The sequence below is a fragment of the Anas platyrhynchos genome, chromosome 1, assembly GCF_047663525.1.
Source record: "Anas platyrhynchos isolate ZD024472 breed Pekin duck chromosome 1, IASCAAS_PekinDuck_T2T, whole genome shotgun sequence".
In the NCBI taxonomy this organism is placed as follows: domain Eukaryota; kingdom Metazoa; phylum Chordata; class Aves; order Anseriformes; family Anatidae; genus Anas; species Anas platyrhynchos.
Genome location: NC_092587.1, coordinates 124,069,816 through 124,079,995, shown reverse-complemented (window position 1 = coordinate 124,079,995; position 10,180 = coordinate 124,069,816). Strand labels below are relative to the sequence as shown.

Sequence of the window (10,180 nt, the reverse complement as noted above, 5' to 3'; positions counted from 1 at the left end):
GTAATATTTATAACCTAATGACATTTATATAATATATGCACTGTTTATGTAAAATATAAATTATATATATATATACACATGCTTTCAAACTGCATTTGTATGACACGTGTACAACATGTTGTCTCTCACTGAAGAATTAATATTTTCTACTTTTTTTTTTTTAACCCCTGTTCACTTCTCATTTCAATGCACAAGAAAGAAGCTTCATTAGTAACTTATTTTGGCTGACACATACTTATGAATGTGTAGCATTTATCTGCAATATTGATCTCACAAAATGTTGCCATGATATTGCTCTCCTTTGTTTAAAGGTCTCCTCTGAGCGGTTGTTTGCAAAGGCTGTGTAGGAGGCTTTGCAACAGGGAGTTTGGAATTGTTTTCTGAAAATTATTCCGAAAAGTCTGTCCTTTTCAAGGTCTTGGCCAGGTGCAGAGCTATTTTCCTCTTTTCATTTTCTTTACCTCTGTAGCACAGAATAATAGTCCTTATCTAGTATTTTATATACAAAATACATGGCAGAATCTCTATCACATACTACTCTTCTTTTGCCAGCTTACATTCAGTCCCTTAGGGACCAGCCATTTTAGGGACTGGTACTACCACCACTACACTCAGTGCTTTCCTTACATCACATCCAGACCCCAGACGTCGCCGGGTCTCTCATGGCATAAATTGATGTCATCCCTGACAAAATCTGCAGCAGCTGTCTCTTGCTCAGCTGCAATGCCAAACGACCTCACAAGGTTGGTGCTTCCAAAAATACTGACCAGCCAGCACCAGCACAGCTGCCAGTCTACCCAGGCAGAAAGCTCCCCCCAGGTTTGACTGCCATGGGGAGGACAACCAAAGGGCATGGGTTCCGACACTAGGCTCATCACAACACAGAAGGTGCACTAGAAGTTGACTTATGACCAACCCTTTTCACCCAGTATCATCACCTAGATGTGTCACTGGGCTGGCAGCTTGGTCCTAGCCCCTTACACACAAAAGCCAGAGGGCCCACCTGTGAAAATCCCGGTCTGCTTCAAAAGTTGCTGGTTCCTCTCCTGATGGATGCCACAAATATCAGCAATTTGGCCATGCTGGCTGTGGCACTTCTGCCAGGCTGTTCCCCCAGGAAGCTCTCTCTTTCACACAAATAGCAGCCTTAAGGTTTTTGCATACATTGAAAAAAATGCCTACATGAAAAAGCAGATACTTTACCTAGTCTCAGGGCACTGGGAATGTAAATCCATAGAGAACTTGAATAAACATAATTTCTTAGTGCGTTAAGGAGTTCAGACTGTGGAAAGAAGACATTTCTGAGAAACAGATTTTAGTCTTTGAAATAATTAGACTGAGCTGAACAGATTTTTGGCATTATTTGTAAGCCAGTCATTGTTCAGCCTTTGTACTTAGAAGAGCAATTATGACTCCTTTGGAAACATCCTTAGCTGAACTCTTAAAATAATAAAAACACTCCTCCATAAGACCACATTAACATATGGTTTTTGTAATGACAGCACAAACAAATCACCCACTCATCAAACACATTTAGGAAGAAGACAGGAACAAACAGAACAAACAAATTTTCTGAAGATTACTTACTGGTCCTGATCAATCAGGAAGAAAACAAAATAAAATAAAACAAACTCAATTCAGGAACTGCCTATGGGATAAAGGATACACATAAAACATGCAACATACCAATCACCAAACACATGAATACCACTGAACGTTGTAAAGCAAAGTTTGCAAATATTAAGCTGCAAAGCTGTATTTCAAAAATGTTGAGCTGCTGATGCCTGGCATAATGATCCACTCTCTGGTTTACTTTTTAACTTTGGTGATGCATAGTGAGTAAGCAAGAAAGAGACAAAGTGTGCCTGCAGTGATGATTGGTGGCTGCATGGGTGCTACCTGGGTTGAGATGCACGGACCCCTGACACCTTCCCCTGGCTCCAGGCAGCTCCGAGTAGTCCCAGGAGGGGAGTGCCTCAGCACATCTGCCCAGGTCTCTGGAGCCTGTCCCCGGCCACAGAAGTGCCCATGCTTACCAGGAGACCAGTCCTGAGGCAGTCCTGAAGCAGAAATAGGGTTGCTGAGGTAAGCAGGCACAGAGTGGCTTTGAACGGCACGGCACTCCCGTTCTCACCTCATGTAATGCATAGAAACATGCATGCCATACAGAATGGCTGTGCTTTTCCATAGCTTCCATTTTCTCACATTTCTGAGCACCTGGGAGCACTCCCCTTCTCCTCTGGCTCACAAAGCCTGTCCCTGTGCATACCACATCTTTTTGTGCAGAAGCTGGAGCCCCTGCCCAAAGCCACCTGCCCGTAACCCCTGCCAGGTGACACGCAGACCAGCCCTGCTGCATGACCCAAATCCTCGCAGCACACGCACATCTTCCTGGGGCTGAGCACTGACAAACACCAGTGCAGCCTCCATGCAGCTCCCCATGACAGCTTCAGCCAGACCTTGGTGCGGAGGAGAACGGGAGCAAACCAGCTCCACGTTCAAAACAGGGTGTGCACACTGACAGGCCCCTGGAGAGAGCCCTCAGTGTGAAACAATTCAAAAAAAAAAAAAAAAAAAAGCATGAGCAGATTCCTCCAAGGAGTGTTTCTGCCTGCATGTAGGTCCATTGTTTGTGATTGCTGCCTTCCAAGTGCATCTATGCTTTGTCAATAGAAGAATAGGCGAGAAAACTACGCGCTAATTTTGATTCCAGTTGGGAAAGGGACCGAGCAAATCTCTCACACTTGTTGTCCTCCCCTGAGTACCTCCAGACATGGCCGAAGAAGAGCATTAAAGAGTGAGCTCTTGGCACCATGTCCTCTCTCTCGCTGTGGTCTGCAGGACCGGGCAGATGGTAACAGAGCTGGGAAACACGTGCAATAAAACCTGGGTAGATAGAGCCAGAGTGTCTTGAGTTAATGACATGAAGAGGAACGAGGTTTCCTCCTCTAACTACTAGCCATGCCATTTTTGGGTTCAATCAAAATCAGCATTGCTGCTGCTACAAATATTTAACTCAGAATTACGTCCCAGATTGCTGGCAGCACTGCCCCTGTCCTGCCATTTGCTGAAGTCTCCGCACAGCAGCGCTTGGTCTCACTTAGGGGGCATAGCACTCACCCTGTGTGCTGCAAAAGTCACTGCTGAGGCCTTGAAGGCACCGCAAGTGCTGAAGATGATCGGTGCTGGTGAGTCATGGCGGGGGGAATATTTCCACCCAAACAGATGTTAATGAAAATCAGGAGGAAAAGATGAGCATTATCTGTCTTTGAACAGTTTTATCAGAGGCAATAGCTGCTTTCAATTTTTGTCCAGCTGTGTTACCACTTTATCAGAAATAAGGATCTGAGTATTCAGAAACTGGAAAAATTAACAGCACTCCCAGAAACAATGCTGCGATACAGTCTACTCCATTATTATTGAGCTTTGAAAGGTAACTAAGTGGCAGCCTGATCCTGTGGGGATTTTCTCAAGAATTAATCTTTGTTATAAAGAAATTAGTTAAATTTGACTTGACGTTGCCGTTGTGAAGTTAAGGAAAGTCCTGGTGACAAAGTGCCATTGCTCTGCATGAGTGCCACGAGGAATGCATCTCTCATTTGTCAGCCTGTCTGCCCAGTTGCCTGGGGCCTCAATCTTTGCAAGAAAATTACCTTTGAAAAACAAATCCCTAATCGCAGGGCCGCTAAAGCAAGTTACTCCTTTGGCCTGAGAAATGGTGTTTTGATGTCTGTGTGTAGGAAGGAGACACAGCCACCAGGAGCAGGGCAGTTGGCAGCGGGCCTGTGCTCCGGGACTCCCACGTTTGGCTGTGCCGGCCGCATGCATTTTTCGGTTATCAGGAAGAAATTCAGTTCATGTTATTTCAGCCAAAAACAGGAGCCACAGAAGAAGCTTCGCAAGGACTCTCCAGAAGCTGGAGGCGAGCGGAGAGCAGCCAGGTGTTTCGGTGTCACCAAGGACTCAAAGGGCAGTATCTGATCAGCAGCTTTCCTTGCCCGCCGAGATGACTCACGTGAATTATCTGTGTATATTGTCTAGCGCTTACTCATTACAGTTCTGCATTGCTTTTCACTTCTTGCAAGAAAATGAAAAACATTGTTACTACTTTTCCCTTCAGTTTAGGATTTTTAACTTTTCCTTGGTGCAGGGTTGCATGGACAGAAAAGCCTGAATTTGTTCGGGCTCTTTGCCACTCAGATGGCATTTCTGGAGGGTCCTCAACTTTTTCATTGTGCATTGTTTCTAAATCTGCCCTGCCCAGTTATTATCCTATTAGTGTTAGCTGTGTAAAAAGCCATTCAAATGAGTTTTATTTGTCTCTGAATTGTTTATGTGCACTTAAGCTACAGAAACTTAATGGGAACATCTGTTAATGGCGTAAGTGGTATGTGTGATTGATTCATCATCAGAGATGCTCTAATGAAGTAACTCCTTACATTTTCTTCACCAGGAAGAAAATGCCAGGAAGGTCCTCTGTCAGCCCACGTTCTTGCTCTCCCCACTGCTTTGTCTGAGCTACGTGAGCAGCGGTGGTAGGTAACTCCTCAATACTTGCCAGACATAGCAAGGGGATCAGACATCTGTCCCCGAAGGACAACTTCAAATTAAAATGTATCGCTGAACTCATGATCAGTGCTGAGAGCTGTTGAAATAATTTCTCTAAAAAAAAATACAGCACTACAGTCAGCACCCTTCTCTTCTACGTCATGTTATGGATATGCAGCCAACCAAAGGTTACCTCCAGGAAGTTAAAAACCTTTTATTTTTTACTTATAAGAAAGCTACAGATTAAGAACACAAGCTTTGCAGAGACCTTAAAAAGTAATAAAATAAAAGATATTTTATATTTATTTTTGAGAAAAGTGTTTTGTTTTGTTTTTATAAACAGCATTTTATATATATATATATATATATTTAAATCGGGAACATGACAAGAACTGCATCTCATTGAGACTTATATCACATTAAAGACAACCTTCCAGTGCCTTTTAAGGCTTTCTGGAGATGTCTCTGTTCCCCTGCATGCCCTTTATTTGCCTCGGCAGTCACAGGAAGCCTCAGATTTAGCTCAACTCTCCGATCTTTATGAAGCATTTTGACTGTGCAAGATAAACCCTCATGAGTCACCGTAATCATCTACTTGCTCCCACCGCTTCAGTGTTAGCTGCCCTCCAGAGATATCCTAAAGCAATAACGAGTTCAGCTTCACCAGATGCATGCTCCAGTGCAGAAGCTAGCTCCCCTCTAGCCACATGTGTGTCATATCGATGGCCCAAACACCTGGATAGGATTTTTACAGTAGCATGAAGTCACGGTCAAAGCGTTGTGTTTGTGAACAAGTCTGATAAGAGATCAGAGATGAGATCAAAAGCTTAATGGCTAATCAGCTTGCCTTATTAACAATGCAAATAAAACGAAAGTGGAAAGATCAATCTTCTCCCTTAACTCTCTATTTTTATTCCCTTACTTTTCTGGGCTAGGGTCATGGGAATGTATCCTGCTGCAGCCCGACCTGCCACCTACAATTGGTTTTGTTTAATAATTAAATTGCAGGTGCTGTGGACTCAGCGCATGTTGCTTTGGAGATGCCTTTGGTTCTTACTTGCTTAAAAGCCTCTCACCACACACTCTTTCAAAGGTTTCTGGTTTTGTGCACGTTAATTTGATCTTTCAGCAAGGGACAATTTAAACTACGGCTACCTAATTTGTACAACAGACAACCCTTTCTCCACCCTGCCCTCTTCTCCTTCTACATGGACTGTGGTGGGAATTTCTAACTGGTATTTCATTAATATCAGTATTAGTATCAGCATTAGTATCGATAATCAAATTAAAATGAAAGAAACTGCTATAGAGGATTACAAAATGGAAAAGCAGAACTTATATGATGATCCCAATACAGAAACAAACAAAGAAAAAAATCACATAAGTAACATTTTACAAAGTTAAGAAAAGTGACAAAGGAAGACCGGAGACAACTGACACAAAGAAGTGCCATCAAGAGTCTCTGATGGAGATGGCACAAGACACAAGGACAAGTATTTCTTAGCATAATACCTGCAGGGAAGAGAATTGCTATTTTAACCTCTCCCTAAGTGCATCACAGTTTAGATCCCAGCACCACTCTGCCAAGGAAACACTGGGCTAACTCCTGAGGGAAACTTTCACTCCTGCTCCAAAACCCAGCTGGTAGCTGTTGCAGAAGAGCCACCATCACCTCCTCCACCGCCTGCCCCCTGCAGCCCCTCGCAGCAACCAAGCCCCTTCCCATACTCGACAAAGCATTTCTCTGCCACGTGCTGGCCATCCAGCTTTGAATAGCAGCACGTCCAGTCATGTTTTTGGCAAGGGGTCATCCCCTCCTTCCAAGTTGTTTACTGTCAGGCAATCCAAAAGTTGTTTACCAGGTTAAATCTACAGAGAAATGAAGTTTCATTCACATCCACAGTGAAGGTAGCTCCTGGCCTGCAGCACGTGTGGCCTTCAGTTTTCATAATTAACCACAAAAGGTGGTTAAAAATTCAAGTGTATGTGTCCCAACTCGGAAGCCTGGCCAGCAACACAAAGGAGCTGTTAGGATTGGCATCACAGGGGTGTCTGAAGGCTGGGGGGCTCTCCTCTGCCTGTGCTCTTTGGGTTGGCTGTTGTGTTTTGTTTTGATTTAATTGTTTTAATTGTCTGGAAGCCGAGCATCCCATGTATGTTCTCCTGCAAGCCGTGACAGTGAACTTGCCTGTTACAGGCACATGGTCAAATGGTGGATACACAGGCTGAACTTCTAGCCAGGAACTATAAAGCAAAGAGAGCAATTTTGCTGTACAGTCCAGATGCTCCAGGATGCTCCTGATGCTCTTTTGAAACTCTTGTTTCTAAAGAGCCCTTAAGGTTGAACTGAAAATGTGGTCAGAGTGTAAATTGTTTACCCTTCCTTGATTTTTTTTTTCCCTGTGGACAGCTTGAAGAAGGCATCTATGTGCATTTAATTTGACTGGACTGGGGGGCTTTATATAGCTGCAGAGCTTGAATAATATGTGATCTCCTCAGTAAGGTCTAACACGATTATGCAAACATCATGGCGGGGCTGGTCAAAAGCCCTTCATAACACACAGCATTGCTGGAGCCACTAGGTTTGCTGCTGTCTTTGCACAGATTGTGAAGTTTGCAGGTGGAAAGAGTAATCCTGAGGGTGTTTTCTGTGCTGGCATCAAGCCGATCCCACAGATAGTGCCAGAGACCCTGTGCAGCCATACAGCAGGCTCAGCAGCTGCCCTGCAGCAGTTGAGGACCTGGCTGAACATGGTTGCCAGAGGCCCACTTCTCAAGCCTGCCCAGGTCCCTCTGGGTGGCATCCCTGCCCTCCAGCATGTCCACGACACCACACAGCTTGGTGTTATCAGCAAACTTGCTGCGGGTACACTTGGCTGTATCTCCACACCACAGCTGTCAATGTCTTGTGTATGGATGTGGATGTATCCTGACCCCAGAAGAGAGGTCCCAGAGACCCCCAACATGCCCAAAGGTCTTTCTCTGTCTGCTTCCCCAAATCCATTTGGATTGGCATGAAACAAGAGCAGGGCAAAAGGAGGCAGGGCTTCCTGGTGTGCTTGTCTGATATACAAGCAGGATCCAAAGCAATATGAGGAAGGTTTTGCCAAAAATGCTCCAAAGGCTTGTGGAACAGACAATGTGAATGCGCTTGGTATAACTTGTGTGTATTTTAAGAGTAAAGCACCATAGGGTACAGCTGAGAGAAGAGTGTAGATGTGGCCATTGGTACCAATGAGTAGGGCAAGCCCCAAGGTCAGAGGGACCTGATGACAGTGGCATTGGGTTTGGTGTTGTACCTGCAAACACCATGTGAAATGCAGACACATGCAGAAGTTTGTCAAGGCACACTGAAGTGCTCAAGACAAATTCAATTTAACAAGCAAATTACCATTTTCTAGACTAGTTTCAGTCTCCAAGTTGATGCAAACACAAGTTGCATTTAGAATATAATGCTAATATGAATCAAAAAAAAAAAAAAAAAAAAAAAGGATTGATCAGATAAATCTGTCCATTATCTGTCCATTCTGAATTCTGATGAGAAATTAATATAATTGTATGTACAAAAATGAGGAAGGTCATCTGCATGGTCATTTAAAAAGAGTGAAACCAAATATTAAAATATTGCACAGACTTAGGATTGTCTCTGTTAGGCACTGGTTAAGAAATGTCAAAGCATTGACTGAGACACAAAACAAGGTATAAAGCTGACTGTGATGAGCATACTGAAAATCTTTTCTCTCATTTATCCCTTCTACAGCCTCATCTACACAATGAACAAGGGAAGTGAAAGGTTGCAGGAGCTCCACAGGGATGCACTGAGGCAGACGAGTAAATACTCGTAAAGATTTATCTTCTGGGATCTCCCTGAGAGAGAGAAATGGAGCCATGGAAGCCAGTCATACAAACTGCTGTAGGTTTTCCAACTGCATCAACACTTGTGAAGCTGAAAATAGCCACCGGGTCTAACTGTGTTAGTCGAAGCACCTTCTCTGTTCTCATTACCAGATCATCTGCTACAAGAACCAGCATCATGCACGCATACGCTCAGGTATAAACACAAATTGACAAGAATCAGGAGGACCTGAAATATCTAGATAAAGGAAGCCTTTTACAGAGATACAGTGGAAGAATTAGCAGGGTTGTCTTTTGTCCACTCTTGGCTTTCTGAGAGGATCTGGGAAGGCAGCCTTGTTAGTCTTGTTAATATGCTAACTATAAGGACTGTGCAACACAAATTCTTTCAACAACCTGCTAGTGTTAGAAAGACATAAAATAAAATAATTAATTTAGGAACAAAAGTCAGTAAGATTTCATTATTGATTGGGAATTCAATCGAATAACAACAACAAAAAATGTGTATGCTTAAACATGAAAGGTCCAAAGATGTTATCGTTTTGTCAAAACAAATTGTTGAAGATATCTCTGTTCTGCATGAAAATAGATTTATTGAAAATCTTAAGTGGCATAGTTCCCCCATTTATCAAATGATGTTCTGTGGGGTTTTGTTTTGAGTACTGAGCAGTTGCATCAAAATCTTTTTAATTTGGGGAACTGTGACAGTTCTTTTTTAACTTCTGTTTACCAGTTCTTAAAAAATTAAGAAAAATATATACTACATAATTCTATCTTGGCATGCTACTGTGTGACCATCATGATGGCAAATGTTTGTAATAAAATCAGTTAATAAGCAAGCCGCTATTTTAGCCACACTAACTTCAATCCCAGACCTAGTTTAAGAAGTATCTTCATGTAGGACATTTATTTTTCTATTTTTTGCATGTCTGTTAAGGCTGGTATAATCAAGAGGTTAATTAGAATCTTAAACGCATAGTTCACATGTTGAGAGATTTGTCTCACTCTATGAAAAAAAGCTTTATGACATCGGAGAGTGTTTTTATTATTATAATTGCCCATTTTGAAGAAAATGTCTTGTGTATTGGCAGCATGAGAGCCCAAATGAGAGACTATAAACATTTTAAAATAGTAAATCCCCAATTTTCTTTTATTATTTATAATACTTGAACTCTCTTGCTTTCTTGATATTCACATTGCCACAAAGTTCCTGAAGCTATACTTATTGTGCCATCTACTATGTTGTGAGTATAAAGACTGTACAGAACTGCACACAATAAAAAACTAATGAAGGCAGTAAAATAAAATTCTGTGGTTTTTCGCTCACCAAAGCAACACAAACAGCACCCAACTTTGCAATGAAGGAGGGAGTAAACTGAGGTCAAGTGATTCTGAATTTCACTTCTGGTAAATGCTTCTTGGCTTACATTTACTTTAATTTTTAAGGGGGTTGCGTTTTGTTTTCTTTTCTGGTTATTAATTTTTACGGGATGCCTAATACCTACGACAATACAATGAGAATTTTTGAAGTGTGAGTTGTGTACAGAAGGCTAAAGCTGCATGTTGCCAGTTGCAATGACTATTGCCACAATTTTATTTCCAAACCACAGTAAGAATTATTCAGAGACTTTCTGATGGCTACTTATAGGATGACTTTAGACGTATCAATCACCAAGGCAGTATATCTTGTATATACTGCCAAGGCAGTAAGTCTTGTATATTTTCATTTCATGAGGGAAAAAAAAATAAAAATGCCATTATCTAAGTGGGCCAGAGC

General features: G+C 42.4%; 1 long non-coding RNA gene across 1 annotated transcript; it reads left to right on the top strand.

Annotated features, from left to right (window-relative positions):
- The first annotated feature begins 304 nt into the window (after nucleotides 1-304).
- LOC119714836 (uncharacterized) lies at nucleotides 305-9,799 on the top strand. The gene is made up of 3 exons (XR_011806695.1): nucleotides 305-3,188; nucleotides 4,454-4,535; nucleotides 8,309-9,799. It is a non-coding gene; the product is annotated as an uncharacterized lncRNA (long non-coding RNA).
- The last annotated feature ends 381 nt before the right edge of the window (nucleotides 9,800-10,180 follow it).